Source organism: Lepisma saccharinum, chromosome 15, assembly GCF_977018435.1.
Source record: "Lepisma saccharinum chromosome 15, izLepSacc3.1, whole genome shotgun sequence".
NCBI lineage: Eukaryota > Metazoa > Arthropoda > Insecta > Zygentoma > Lepismatidae > Lepisma > Lepisma saccharinum.
In genome coordinates, this window is record NC_139243.1 from 34,868,601 (window position 1) to 34,881,017 (window position 12,417).

Consider the following 12,417-nt stretch of genomic DNA (forward strand, 5'->3'; position numbering starts at 1 on the left):
CATTACAAGGAAATAATGTGTATAACCATGAGCGTATTTAGGGGGGATTCAACGGGTCCAACCCCCCTCTTTTTTTGGTTCACTAAAATTACCAGTTTCCTTGTTCTATCCGCTTGTTCATAAAAAATTCCTTCGGACTTATTTCATTCTCTTAAATTAGAGACGTATAGGACGGGATACGGATGGGAAGGAAATTTCGTAATTCCACACACCAGATGGGACTGCAGACCAATATCTGCAATTTCCTGATAGTTTCGGAATTTCTGCGATATGAAACTGCATTGAGACTGTCAAATCAGTTATTTTTCCCCCTCGAATCATATTAATGAAATTTGGTTCTTAAAAACGTAGTGACACAAGATGAACAGAAAAGTATCAATACTAAGTAGCGTGACTTCCTGACTACAAACACACAACTTTGTCGGGTCCAACATCCCCTCCCCCCATGCTGCCCAACAAGCTTCCGGCCAGCAGTGTCCTGGATTTTCACTTACGAAATAAAGCAACCCTAATCATACCAAATGTTGATCCATCCCTCCTCCCCGTGAACTATATATACGTCCATGTGCATAACAATATCCCATACCATCATGTCCCATACTGAAATGGTACGATATAATTATTTTGAATTTTGTACTGCGAAAAAAGCCGCCTCATCTCGTTACCCCGAACTCATTAATTGGTTGGTTCACAACTTCACCACTAAGGATCTTATCGAGACGAGACATGGCAGCCTTGGTCTCGTTCTCGTTGAGAGTTGTAAATGTCTGTCTCGTGTTTATTTGTAAATGTCTCATTGACAGTCTCGTCTCAATTTATAAACATCCGTCTCGGTTTGGGAGGGCAATTCTCGTTCTCGTCTCAAGTCAAATATAGAATTAGCACTATGCAAAGGCTTATCATTATAAATACAAAAAAAAAACACTTTCTTTTTATTATTTTTATTTTGACTCCTCGTTTCGACGGTACAGCCCTCGAAAACTAAATATTATCCTACTTATATATACAAACCAAACTGCAGATTCAGAATTACCAGGAATGAACTGGCGTTGTAATTATTATACACAAAATTCATGATTTATCTGAGGAAGTCGCATGTTCCAGGTTTGACTCTCGACCTGGGCATGACTGTTTCCTTGTGAGTGAGATTTCATTGAACTGGAAATTGTTACATGGGAGGATGTTTGCTCGAGACTTTGGGGACAGCTAGGGAGATGCTTCTATTGTTAATGTTAGTGTTGCTCACGAGACGAGGCATGTTCCGTCTCGTCTCATAAAAGGAGATGGGACAAGTAAATGTTTTCAAAATGAGATGGGACAGAACAAAAAGTTCGTCTCTTAGCATGGCAGCTTGGGTGATACTTAGATTCTGCAGTTGGTGGTAGTGTGTGTGTGTGTGTGGGGGGGGTGTACTCCTGCATCCCGACTTCGAATACTGCTTGTAGTTATTCATCTTCATTGTAGCGATTACCCAAAAGTGGGAAGAAATGTGATGTTAGAGATGATACATAATAAATTAACCATCCGTTCTCATCGTTGCGGTTAAACAAAGTGAACGGAAAAGCGACGTAAAAGTAGGCTAAATACAAAAATTTGCAATATATATATATATATATATATATATATATATATATATATATATATATATATATATATATTAACTGAAGAAAACTGTCATTTACTGCAGGAAATTTAAAAACTCACCGTACCTTTTTATACCGTATCACCTCTTATATTGTAGAAATTGGCGTGTAAACCAGTGTGTTCTAAAAGAATTATCTTAAAATTTGTGAAGAAAATATTATGACGAAAATAATTGTAATTCCAGAAAAGGCATGCCTATAACATTAAGTTCTTGCCAGTCAGAACTAACCTATGTATTCGCAAAGAACAAGGCTGTTCACGTGTTCAGCCATTGACTGTTACAAGGTTTGCTTTGTCACCCTAATGGGAAAACCCTCTACCGAGTGGCTGAATTATGGTAAATACTACTATACTGCTAGGGCATAATTCATCTCCAAGAAATGGAGCACAGATTTTTGCACTGGAAGTTGTAAGATACTTGTTTTACACAGTAACAAGTGAATTTGCTGTCGATTCCGCGGGTCATGCTAAGTTGACGGGACGAGCAGAAGCCCCGCCTACACGCATTTCTAAGTGATGACGTCAGAGGACCTCCTGTCTGTGGAGAGGACGTTTTCAAATCCGTGACGTAGTAGGTGAATTTCAGCGGTGTTTGAAGGCGTGTTTCTCGAGAACCGAAACAAATATCGCCGAGATATTTTGCACGTCTCATGTTTGTGTCATTATCTGTAAAATGAATGGATTTAAAACGTTTTTCATGTCAAAGTGGAAATGTCCAATGGTGACCACGCAGGGGCTTCTTCATGGCGCCAAACAAGTGAAAATCGGACTGTGCCAAATCGGGAGAGTATGCTGGATGTGGTAACACCTTGAAACCCAGTCGGTCAATAGCAGCTGGGCATTGTCATGTTGGAGAAGCACACCTTTGCCCCATTTGCCTTGCCTCCTCTTTTGAATTGCACGACGCAACCGCGTCAGTGTTGCCACGTAGACTGCACTGTTAACGGTGGTTCCCCTCGGTAGCCAATCAATGAGGATGATGCCATCACTATCCCAAAACACAGTGGCCATTTGTTTCCCAGCCGTGGGCACTGTTTTGAATTTCTTGGGTGGGGGGCTACCCTTATGTTTCCACTGCATGGATTGGGATTTGGTTTCCGGTTCGTGGTAATGCAGCCAAGTCACTGTGCACAATGCGTTGCAGGGTTCGTCTGCTTAATCCCGTAATCCTCTCCAGTTCCGTAAACGTCACACGCCTGTTCTCCAGTATGACATTTTCCACACGCGCGATGTTTGCGTCTGTTTTCACACTCACATGTCGCCCTGGACTCTTTCCCTTCTCCGTCGACGTTTGACCGTTTTTCCAGCCAGTTACCCAATTATACACCGTTTTCCGTGACACTGCATACTCGCCACACACAGCCACTAACCGTCTATGGATACGTGCCGTTGTTTCCCCTTCCTTCCACAAAAACCAACTCGTCCATCGTTGACCACGTTCATCTTGTTCCATGTTGTCCGCAACAGCACTCGTGACGTTGTGCTTCGACGGCTGCACAGGCCACAGACTACGCACTGTCACACGGTGCTGCCACCTGGCGGTAGACAAGGTACCTATGCGCCCATCCTGCGCAGTGCGTGGAATTACGCCATTTCATTTTGCATTAAAACAATAAAGTGTAATTCTTTATGATACGCCCCTCGTAGTTTCGATTCGGTTCGAAAGGAAGTTTTCAGAATGACTGAAGTGACAAGCTACACGTGCCTCTTGGAAACCAACCTTCAGAAATAAACAAAACCTGCCGAACCGAAGCGACACGACAAGTTGCACGTCTCGTTTGTTGCTTCTGTGTTGCACGGTGGGTCGATTTATCAGTACCGTGCATCTTCTCGCCTCAGTCTGCTGTTTGTGCATGCGTAGTGAATGGTTTGCTTTAGATAGAATGCTTCTGTGTCGCTTCTCTCTTCAGTGTGAAATCTTCATGTCCAGTGGCGGACATTAGGAGGGGGCAGTTGCCCCCAATTTTTTTGTCGCGTTTGCTCCCGCACTATACTAAACCTTATCTACAAAGGGAAAGTAAACTGTAATTGCCCCTCCCCCCCCAAGTTTTGGAACCCAATCGTCACAACTACCCATGTCGCTTGTCGCTTCAGTCTAAAATCTTCCTTGGGGGAATTCACACCGAAGCGACAGGCAACACCTGCCACCAATCGAACGCATACTCCTGCGACTTGCCATGCCGCTATGGTGTGAAACATTGCTGCTGATTGACTGGTTCCCAAACGACACGTGTTGCCTGTCGCTTTGGTGTCAATTCTCCCTTACTGTTTGAATTAAAAATCGTGCAAGTAAAAGTTGCATGTCTTATCATAGCTTATCCCTAAACCTCTCAGGCGCCAGGCCGAAGTTGATGGCACATATACTGTACTTACTAATATTTATGTTACTCGCATTACTTCTGCAGATTTATTGGTTACGGCTCGACTGGACCTTTGGCATGCAAATGGGCGAATTTTTTCAAATTTCCCTCTCCATTTGAAAAACTTTTTGGATATTTCAAAATATGAAACATTACATCAGCTTATAATTCCTTCTAGAGCATTGACGTGAAATTTCGTGTAGTTTTCTTTCACTGTTGTCTAGATATTATCAATAGTTTTGTGATTGCATAAGTCTATTAAACTATTGATAATATCTAGACAACAATGAAAGAAAACTACATGAGAATTCACGTCAACGCTCTAGAAGGAATTCTAAGCTGATGTAATGTTTCATATTTTGAAATATCCCAAAAGTTTTTCGAGTGGAGAGGAAAATTTGAAAAAATTCGCCCATTTGCATGCCAAAGGTCCAGCCGAGCCTTAAGATTCAGCATACATCATCATAACAATATCATCAGTTTTATAACATTCTATTTCCTCCACTTTTCCATTTATATAATTGAATATATCTAAACTTTTGTACGTCTTGAGTTCGTTGTGCCAGCTCTTGGTGTTATACAACTGGCGGCCACAAAGACACATTGTTTCGTAATAATTTGCACTGCAGTTGATCATCCAAAGGATTCAACAAGTCCACTCCTTCATGGTAAAATTTTAGTAAATGCCTTTCTTGATTATAGTCGCACAACTGACGAAAACAAGTGCTCATATCTTACATGGTATGCCGCTGTACTGGGATCGACGGGGACTGGCCTAAACCGGAAGTTCCGGGGGAACCGAGCAAGACCGTCACCAATGTTTATGTTTACATTTTCAAAAGGGTCTATATAAGTATCTCCGCAGACACTGAGTGCGTTCCGAAAGTCTTAACGAAACGAATGCATTCAACGAAAATAACTTAGCTCGTGAATCTGGTGAAACCAGTTATTTTACAGACTTATGGGACACTCTAGACAAAAGCGCAGGCGCAGAAAGTTTCCACATGGCATCCAGCGGAAGGAATGTCCTTACGGAAAAAATAAACTCTACAGTGGACACTCTTACTCATTTCCATCACGTTCTAAGAACGGTTAAGGCATACTCATCTTGTGCATGTTGCTCTATATCGCTATCTGTTAAAATTATAATACATTTTCCTAACTAGTGTAGTTTGAATCCATCAATACGCGCGATATCTGAAAGCAGCAGACGATTCTCACCGAACAAACCAGCCTCCTGGACTGGCCCGTAGCCACAAATTCTTTGTGTGTGGGGGGGAGGGGGGGCGAAGTCAATCCTAGAGGGGCAAATTTTTCATGTATTGTGTCACATTGGCAGATATAGCAGGGTACACGGAGGCATTTGCCCCCTCCCCCAAAAGAGATACGTGACAGAAAAGGGATGATATCACAACGAAGAAAAAACTTCGAGCAACACCAAATAGCAATATTTCGGTAACGACCTTCCCAGATTGCAAAAGAATATAAAGTTTAACATAAACAAGCTATAAGGACTGTATCTAATTGATATTTACAGATCGATAATGTTAAAAGACCATTAATATGTACCAACAGCTTTGGCCCTCTCTGCAGTACTGATTAAGAGGGCCCTTTATAAATCATGCTTCATAATGATTCCCTCTAGTTTCCAGTATGCACGATTTTTACGCATAAAGAAATCTAACGAGAATCCAACAACACCATTGTGTTGTGTTATGCAAGAAAAATCGAATTAATTAAATAATAATGGTTACACATTATCTACACTTTGATGAATTGTGTAAAAATTTGTAATACGTTTCTTTTGTACTTGCTAAAACATTAAAACATGGGTCCCTTAGTCCACCACGGACACCATTTCCTTCAAAGGGGATACTCTTGCTTCACTACAGACAATGTTTGCCTACTGGTTACTTTAGCCATTTTGCAAAATATTGTGTGAATTGTATTACATTATAGTTGAAATACATGTTTTGACACCTGACAAATAAACAGTGACGTGCGCTGAGGAGTAGCTAGTCTAGCAGAGATAGATTAATCAATCTCACATCTCTAATTATTTTAAAGCCACAGTTCATATGCAACACTTTCTTTTTCACGCGCTTCTCGTCCCTCGGTGTGATACGCGGACAAAACTGGCTAGCTCGCTCTTCTTCCGCCTTAGCAGTTCCAGGTAGAAACGGGTTTCCGAAGGAAAAGGGAAGATTTCTGCCTCTACCTCCCTTGGCCCCTCGATCCCGCTGCAATGGTTGAAAGTCCGTGGTTTCAGGTCCCCCAGTCTATCTCCTATAGGACAGATAGGGGATTGGTTTCCATTCGATTCCTTTGTAAATCCTCTAAGAACTAAAGGGAAAATTTTCTGCAGTACTTACTTATGTTCTCTGTATGTACACAGCCTTTTACACGTTGTACAATATGTATGTATAATATGGGATGTGGTTTTATTATTTTTGAAATGGGAACGTGTTATGTGCAGACAATAATGTTATGCTTTCTTTATTTTTTGTTTTTCAAATATGCAATATGTAATGATTAAATTACAAATATGTGCTCAGGCTCTCTCTCACTCTCGTTTTAGTAGTGTGTGTGTGTGTGTGTTTTTTTAAATATACTAATCTCTTGGCCTCCAACGGATGTATTTATTTGGGCAAGAGATCGCACATTCATATTGTTCTTGGTTTGGTTTATTTTACTTCGCTTTTCTGCCACATTGGTTATCGCGAAAATGAGGATGAGTGATGATATGATGAAACTGATGAAGGGACCTCATATGAACAATCCAGGCCAGGATTCGAACCCTAGATGAGAATGTATTCTTGTTCCTGTGTTGTAGTCTGCAGTGAATAATTAAATAATTTGAAATGAAAAATGTATCCCAGAACTCAAGAAGCCAAATGAATATTATTGAAGAAACTACAAAAAAGTGTGTTTTGTTACCTGGTTTGTTTCTGTGCATAAAGTGGACTTAAAACACCAAATCAATCATACGTGGGGGCTGACACCAGGAGTTCCGGGTTCGAACCCCGACCTGGGCATGGGTGTTGTTTGTGTTTGTCCTTTCATTAATTTATCGTATCATCTTCGCAATTAACCAAATGTGAGAAAGAAACGAAAAGTAGCAAAAATCAAGTCAAATTATTGATTGGTTGCTTGATTTAGTTTATTTTACTTCGCTTTTCTGCCACTTTTGGCTAATCGCGAAGATGATACAATGTAATTGATGAATGGACACATTCAAAGAATACGCATGGCCAAGCCGAGATTCGAACCCAGGATCTCTGGCTTAGTAGTCAAATCAAATCCCGCCGCCCCATAGCTATGGTTCTGAACTTGGACTACAGGAGAAATTGCGAGCGAAGCCAGCAAGAAAATTTCACGAAATGTATTTTTATTTGTATAAAATTTGAAAGCGAGGGGGAGGGGTAATTGCTCCTCTGTGCCCCTTGCAAGTGCCCTTGGTCGTCTGGAAGAAAAATGCAAGGAACACGTAAAAACTAATTCCATCATGAGTATTCAATTGTCCTGCTATTCTTAAATTCTTCTAGTCTTGTTTTTTACTTCAATGTTTGCTTCCCCTAGAATGGACTTCCGTCCAAGGTCGGAGGAAGTGGGCAATGCCCTCTCTCCCCCCTGTTCTTGCGGCACTGTTTATTAGTGTCTCTTCATCAATTTCACGTCATCACTCATTGTTGCGATAGCTAGAAGTGCCAGAAAAGCAACGCTAAGTAACAACAATCAAATATCCACTCCCTCTCTCTACCACATGAATCACTATTACCAGAAGGTAGACTTGGGAAACAAAAATTTAAGCAGTTCCAAGTTCATAGCAACACATCCAAACACATTAGACACCTTCAAATCAATACAAGATTACTCAAAATGTCACAAATGTTCTAGATACTGAAAATTGCGAAATCATCTCCCGAAGTCTGAATCTGGAAGGGAATTTTTCCCCCAATTCTGATACGACATTATACGGAATCCCATACACCGTAATAAATCACAAAATCAATAAGTGTCTTTATTATGTTTAGAGCCCGGAAGTTCAGGTATATATTTTCGTTAAAATAGGCAGGCAAAAAGGCATTTATAATGTGGTAAATAGGCACTAAAAATGAAAAACAAAGGCAAAATAAACCGAAAAAAGGCACATTTAGAAGTCGCTTACTTTTATCTATAATTTCTGGCAAAATGTTAAAATCTAAATTGGGAAGAGCATTTCAATTTTCTCCGTCTTGATTGCACATAACTACAAGGTGCTTTTTAAGTTCTAAACATTCATTGATAGTCGCCTGTGAGAGAGAATGTTTTTCATAATAGAAAATGATCTTTGTACTTCGACAGAAGTTATTGGAGCATACATATAACAAGCTAATGTAGCTGGACTCATTTTGGTAACAGCATTTTCACCTTTTAGAATATCACAAATTGGTTTCAATTGTTTCAAGTCCTCATTTGCACTCATTACCCGTTAGCACTTTTCCGCAACAGCTGACCCCTTTTCTCCTGGCACTTCCATCATCTGCTGCATAGATTCCTCGAAGATTTTCATGGATGCTATAATTGTAATGGACATTTCCACTTTGACATGAAAAACGTTTTAAATCCATTCATTTTACAGATAATGACACAAACATGAGATGTGCAAAATATCTCGGCGATATTTGTTTCGGTTCTCGAGAAACACGCCTTCAAACACCGCTGAAATTAACCTACTACGTCACGGCTTTGAAAACGTCCTCTCCACAGACACGAGGTCCTCTGACGTCATCACTTAGAAATGCGTGCAGGCGGGGCTTCTGCTCGTCCCGTCAACTTAGCATGACCCGCGGAAGCGACAGCAAATTCACTTGTTACTGTGTAAAACAAGTATCTTACAACTTCCAGTGCAAAAGTCTGTGCTCCATTTCTTGGAGATGAATTACGCCCTAGCAGTATAGTAGTATTTACTATAATTCAGCCACTCAGTAGAGGGTTTTCCCATTAGGGTGACAAAGCAAACCTTGTAACAGTCAATGGCTGAACACGTGAACAGCCTTGTTCATTGCGAATACGTAGGTTAGTTCTGACTGGCAAGAACTTAATATTATAGGAATGCCTTTTCTGGAATTACAATTATTTTCGTCATAATATTTTCTTTGCAAATTTTAAGATAATACTTTTAGAACACACTGGTTTACACACCAATTTCTGCAATATAAGAGGTGATACGGTATAAAAAGGTACGGGGAGATTTTAAATTTCCTGCAGTAAATGACAGTTTTTTCAGTTAATATATATATTGCAAATTTTTGTATTTAGCCTACTATTACGTTGCTTTTCCGTTCACTTTGTTTAACCGCAACGATGAGAACGGATGGTTATTTTATTATGTATCATCTCTAACATCACATTTCTTCCCACTTTTGGCTAATCGCTACAATGAAGATGAATAACTACAAGCAGTAGTCGAAGTCGGGGTGCAGGAGTACACCCCCCCCCCCCCACACACACACACTACCACCAACGGCACAATCTAAGTATCACCCAACCTGCAATGATAAGAGACGAACTTTTTCTTCTGTCCCATCTCATTTCGAAAACATTCACTTGTCCCATCTCCTTTTATGAGACGAGACGGAACATGTCTCGTGAGCAACACTAACATTAACAATAGAAGCATCCCCCTAGCTGTCCCCAAAATCTCGAGCAAACATCCTCCCATGTAACAATTTCCAGTTCAATGAAATCTCACTCACAAGGAAACAGTCATGCCCTGGTCGAGAGTGAAACCTGGAACATGCGACTTCCTCAGATAAATCATGAATTTTGTGTATAATAATTACAACGCCAGTTCATTCCTGGTAATTCTGAATCTGCAGTTTGGTTTGCATATATAAGCAGGATAATATTTAGTTTTCGAGGGCTGTACCGTCGAAACGAGGAGTCAAAAAAAATATAAGGAAATTGCAGATATTGGTCTGCAGTCCCATCTGGTGTGTGGAATTACGAAATTTCCTTTCCATCCGTATCCCGTCCTATACGTCTCTAATTTAAGAGAATTAAATAAGTCCGAAGGATTTTTTTATGAACAAGCGGATAGAACAAGGAAACTGGTAATTTTAGTGAACCAAAAAAATGAGGGGGGGTTGGATCCGTTGAATCCCCCTTAAATACGCCCATGGTTATACACATTATTTCCTTGTAATAATTATACATAAACTAAGTATAGATATGTACTGTGCAACTAATGTAATCTTCTCAGTGTATTTTCTCTTATCTGCACGAAAATATTTGATCATAATTTGCGCAACAGAAATGGAACACAAACTGAAATTGCTTTATGGAAAAGAAAGTTAAATAGGCTTTATAAATAAAGTGAAGAATGTGAAAATTCCTATTTTGCACTACATAGATTACGGTAAATATAAGTTTAAAAAATATTTTTGAGTGTCTGGTCAGCAACCAATTTTATAAGCAATATTTTTCGCTTGGCCTGAGAACACGCACGCAGCTGAACTCTTTCATTCATCTTGCACGTGAGCAGCACGGATATTTCATGGAACAATGATCATTACAAAGCATAGCTTTCCTTTCTCCTATCGCTCCTTCTTCCATTATTTAAATCGGTACAGATTTGTAAAACTGCTGCACGTGTTCGCTCACCGTGGGCTACCCATCCGGAACTGGACGCTCGAAGCAGACGACAAACGAGCTCTCCCTAAGGAGTGACGTAGTAACATGGCGGCGGCGTGTTTTCAGCGCAACGATAGCCTCGCAACTTTGGAAGTCTCGTTTCTGCCTTAAACTGGACGCAGAGAAACGCGAGAACTTGCAGGGGTAATTTTTCCAGGGTGTAGTTTTTAAAATTGTTGTAAAAAAAATTGAGTGGAAATGTCCATTGTCTCTGGCAATGCACCATAATGTGCAAAAGTAAACTTGAATAGCACAGGAATTTTTTCACTTCACGAATTGAAGCCGCTTCATTTTCTGGAAGATCATCGATCACCTCTCTGATTTTTTGAAGGTTGTTAGCATAATATATAGCTGCTGATATCCAGGTTCCCTATCTTGTCAAGACTGGTTGCTGAGGTAAACTAAGCTCAATCGCAACTTCCTGAAATTTTCGGGTTCCAGAGGGAGATTTCAGAAATATTTTCTTTGTGTTCGAAATCAACCTGTCCACTTCAGCAGTCAATCATGCACAAGAAATGTTAACCGAAAGGCAATGTCCTGACTCAGCATGAAATACTTTTTTCTCACACTTTTCTCCTTCAGCAATGTTGAAACATGCGTGAGTTCAATATTACGAGGCGCATCCAGAAAGTAAGTTTCCCTATTTTTTCTAAAAAAAAAACAACACAGTTTCAGGAAACCATTTATTGGCAACAGGTACAGCAAAGGTTCAGCTATTTTTCAACATAGCAACCACCAGAATTGAGACACTTGTCGTATCGTGGTATCAACTTTTGGATCCCACTGTCGTAGAACTCTGCCGCCTGTGAATGGAACCAGCGTGTGACAGACGTCTTCAGCTCTTCGTCGTTGCCAAAACGCTCACCGGAGGACAGGAATTTCTTGAGGTGCAAGAAAACGTGAAAATCGCTGGGAGCCAGAACAGGACTGTAAGGTGGATGATCAAACAACTCCCAGCCAAATTCCGTCAAAACAGCTGCTGTGCGCCGAGCCGTATGTGGACGAGCATTGTCATGGAGGAGCCCAACACCTGCAGTAAGCATGCCACGCCTCTTTTTTTGAATGGCACGTCGCAATTTCCTTAGTGTTTTACAGTAATGGTCAGCGATCACCGTTTCGCCTCTGGGGAGGAAGTCAATGATCAAAATGCCCTTCCTGTCCCAAAACACGGTGCACATCACTTTCTGTACCGACAGCGTCTGTTTGAATTTCTTCTTGACCAGAGATCCACTATGCCGCCAATGCATTGACTGCTGCTTGGTTTCCGGGGTGAAGTGCGAAATCCACGTCTCATCGCCCGTGACGATCCTGTCGAGGAAATCATCGCCGTCATCATGGTACCGTTGCAGGAATGTCAGTGCTGCTCCTGAACGTTTCATTTTGTGTTCGGGTGTCAGGTTTTTCGGCACCCACCTGGCACACAATTTTTTGAACAGCAGGCGCTGCGTGACAATCTCATGCAACACGGATCGCGATATCTGCGGAAAAAGGCTACTCAACTCCGTAATCGTGAAGCGACGGTTCTCTACGATGCTCTGCCGCACCAGCTCAACCAGATCATCAGTGATGAGGGACGGACGCCCACTGCGCTCTTCATCATGGACACTTTGACGACCTTCCGGAAACTGCCGACACCAGCGACGCACCATCTGCTTACTCATAATGTTCGGCCATATGATTGATACGTATTAGCTCAGCTGCGCATGCCAATTTACACGGACGGCTCTTTATGTTTACT